Consider the following 4,321-nt stretch of genomic DNA (forward strand, 5'->3'; position numbering starts at 1 on the left):
TGCATATGCGGAGTTGACAGGGCGTCTATGGCAGAGGACCGCCTGTGTGCTGCAAAAGACAACTTTTAGCAATGAACCGTGCCTCTAAATAAATTGTTAATTTATTGTGTAGATTTTTACATCTGTCTAGATTATTCTATTATCGTAGATTTAATGAGGTTTTCTCTTTCGGCCTCACTGTTTCGCTCTGGTACAAGTAACACTTGTAGATGAAAAGTCTCCTCCATTAATTGGGAACCGCATGAGACGGGGCCGTGCAGATGAGCTGATGGACAGAGATCTCTTTGCAATAAGCTTCCGTGGGCATTATTACAGGCAGGGAGGGATGAGGCAAGCAGGGGGGGGAGGGGGGGCACGACTGTGTTTGGGTGTTTGGGTGATGAGGATGAGGTGTGGGGCCTAACACAATCTTGATAACATTTAGATCCTCCAGTATGAGAGATGGATTTTTGCCTGTTCCAGTCATTTGTCTCAATCAAATGGCCTTCATCTTTGCGAGGGGTTGAAAGAGACCTTAACGTGGATATATGAATGCTATAAGTCAGATCAATGTGTGCATACTATTCCCATAGCACGGAGGCTGCAAAGTCTAATATTTGCTCTCTATTTCTTGTGTGTCGCCGGTGTGACTCCCTCTACAAGCTCGGCTGTTGTTTAATAATAGACTTCCAGCTTCTCAGTTTTTAAAGGGTACCATCATCCAAAGCTGCTCTATCCATTTTGGGTAGATGGCTCCAGATTTGAGCACACAGTGGCATCTTACAACTCTCAGTAATACCTTTTACATGATTTCCCAGCATCGCCCAGTTGTCTTCATTAGAGGAGCTCACTCTCCATGCTGGATTTTCCTTAGCGGCCTGAACTACATTGGGGATTCTTAATTGCATAAAGGGATTAGATTCATAATTTGTTGACTGTCAACTGATTTTGTTGATTTTAGCGTATACGAGGCATTTGCCAACAAGAGGTTAACTCTGTGCTAGTAAGCAATAAGGAATAATCACAGTGTCCTTGACGTTTATTAGAAGGCTTCTGATGACCTCCAGTTATAGCAAGTTCATTGGAGACATTCATGAGCACAAGTAGAATGTAGTGCTACTATACTATACCATGATTCTATACTGCTGACCCAGCAAGGATAACATGATGTGTGCCTTGCTGCTTTGTGAGCCCTGGAGTGCGTGAGCACACTGGAACCATTATCATGACAATACAGTAACCCATTGGTAGTCAAACAGCATTGGTAGGTGGCTCAGTCTAGAAGCCCCACTGCCTTCTGTCTTCTGCAGAAGGGGAAAATCCTGTCCCACATGTTTGCTTTCTTTTTACAGTTCTGTCCTGCCTTATGTTATAATTTTTTAACTAGGTTTTGTCCTCAAATACATTTTTTCTCTTGGAAATGTTTTTCCTATCCTCCTACAGCAATGCTCTATGCTGGCATCGATGAATATTGGTCACCCCCCTAATCACAAGCATCCTCTCGCAGACATATAGTGAGGAGCCATGTCTGACCAGGTCAGATAGAGTAGAGATTCCGTGGTGCACTATGGTTAAACTCTGGTGCTTATTGGACATTCATTTTTAGATGCACTGCACAACCGCTATAACAGGAAAGTTAAGGTTAGACTATGAAAATGGAGGTTGTTAGTGCAGTGTCTATCTGAGTGAATGTTACATATGCCACTACCAGGGCTGAATTTCCCTCAAGACACAATAGACACAGCCCTATAAGTAGCAGAGACAAAGAAGAATCTTTCCCCTGTTTAATTATGTCCTGCATATTTTTATCCTGCCATCATGAGGAATAGTCATCTCATTAAATATAATTTAGACATTATCACAATATTCTAAGTCAGGGTAGGACCAGGAAAACAAGGAAATGTCCTTTGTAAAACTTGTGTGCTAGACTGGTGAAAATTAGGCCCAGGCTAGTACTGATTCTTTATAAACAGCCACTGTTTGTCTAGTCTCTCTCTCTCTCTCTCTCTCTCTCCATATTGTAAGGGGGACATGATCAACTGGTATTAGTGGGGGTAAACCATACATGAGATAGGGACACCCAGGAACAGTCCAAGCAGATCTGTCCTACACTTCTGTTTAGAAAGGCAGCAAACAAACACAGGTTTAATATAAGATGGCATAACCAAGCAAAACGTGCTCATCTGAGCCACTAACTAAACTCTGGTCAGTACCAGGCTAACAGTGTGCCCCCCAATGGGTTCCCCATAACAAACAGGCACCCCTTTAGTGTCCTGTCAGCACTCAGCCTTTTCGCCCAGCAGCAGGTTTCCGTTTCAGAGAGAGAAAGATCCCTAAGTATCAGACAGTTGAAGAAATAGGTCACCAGCACTCAAAAGATTTAAAAATAAATAAGTCCTTTTTATTGGACCATGGTGTCACGACAATCAAAAAGAGCCAACGTTTCGGGGCCACGCAGGGTCCCTTTCTCAAGGCAGAAAATGTGACCTAAGTATCAGACAGCTCACATATATAAAGGTCTCTGGACAGCTGAGGCTATTAACAAGGTCTGGCTACCAAGTACGATGTGGATCTAGGGATGGAGGATTTATCCCACCCAAAGCTCTACAAAGTCTCCAGGCTCCAGGACGAAGAATGACACTTATTAAGATCTAAGACAACAAGTTTATTTCTCAAATCTTTGTTTGAGAAAACAAAAAGTTTGTTTTTTACATATCACCATATTGCCATAACCCCTGGATAAACATTGTCCATAATCTTATACACATATAGGGGTATATACATTACCCTATGCTGTCTATGTGGAGGAAAAGATTTTTCATCGGATCGAAACAGTTCAGGACTCCTTTAACATATGGCCGGTGTCTTTTTTGTTGTTTGTTTTCTTTTCTTCGGATCAGTTTTAATATACTCCTTTAATATATATGCAACAGAAAATTACATTTTTAATTCACTTTCCGTTATGACCTAAATTGCTCTGTGTTGTAAAATATTTAAAACTTGTTAATAAACAAAGTCCGAGTCCTCTAATACAAATGTGTCTTTTATATTAGTTTTATAGATTTTAATTGCAATTTCTCCCTTGTTACACTTTGCCTGTTAGCTTAGTATGTTATGTATGTTTACCGGTTTAATGGTCTCTGCCTAGTGTATCGGCTTTGGACGTCAAAGTGAAATAATAACAGCCCTCTGCTGGGCCAGACTGCATTTGTTCAATGCAGTTGTTTATATAAGTTGTATATATAAATATACTATAGTATAAAACTTAAATAATAGATAGATATCTATACATGTATATAGATATATATCTATATACATGTATAGATATCTATCTATACTGTATATCTATATATAAATTTATATAGATATACCTACATATATACTGTATATACACCTACATATTTCTTTTTCGACTTCAACAACGAAGTGAGCCATCGATCCCCAGGCCCGATCACAGTGATGGGGTTGTTCCTAGTCCCCTTGCTTTTAGAAAGTGGGGGTTTCCATAAAATATTGAATAGGACTTTTTGGGGCTCATCTGAGAAGCATGTTAATGTATTATCGGTCATTGGAGGTTGCTAGCTGCACAGAAGTGTTACTTGGATTATTTGTTACTGCTTTTTCTATTTTTTACATTCTTTTTAACCTTCTCCCTGGAGCTGTCCCTTACCGACTCCTCGCTCTAGTCATTCAGGTATGGTCTTCTTCCATGCTGAATGACACCCAGTGTCATTCTGCCCACTTCCTGGGAGCCTAGGGTATCAAGGGCTCGCCCCCTGAGGGCATGTCATCAAGTCATCCTGCACTCATAGGAGAGTGCTATAGAAAGCAGCTCTTTACTATTACATGGCCTGTTTTCCATAGCATCCAACCCCTCCCCTCCAACCTCAGGAGGAACATAAAGGGGTCATCTGATGTCATGTGATTGGACTACTGGAGACTAAAGGTATGTATTAAGAATAACAAAAATAATGTCAAAGGGGGCAGGGGGCTGGAAATGAGGGGTAGAGGAGAAGACAGAGTTAAGCTTTGATGTTATAAAAAGTCTTGTATACTATGCTGTCATATGAAAAAAAAATCTCTACGGGTATTTACTATTGGAATTTCTGTTCCAAGCACCAGCGTATGGGGTCTAATACACAGGCCAGTACTGCACATGCACTCAAAGATACGTGCAGGTGCAGTATAATATCCCTCCACTTTTTTATAGACAGAATTGTTTGAAATTAGGCGTGTGCACTTGATGCAGTTTTTGTTCCTATATAGTATGTGCAGACTAATATCGATTAAACAGACCTAACCGCATTGAAGAAATTCTATTTTTTTTGGTTCGGAGGCTGGA

The sequence above is a fragment of the Nanorana parkeri genome, unplaced genomic scaffold, assembly GCF_000935625.1.
Source record: "Nanorana parkeri isolate BGI_ZX_2015 unplaced genomic scaffold, ASM93562v1 scaffold958, whole genome shotgun sequence".
NCBI classification, from domain to species: Eukaryota; Metazoa; Chordata; class Amphibia; order Anura; family Dicroglossidae; genus Nanorana; species Nanorana parkeri.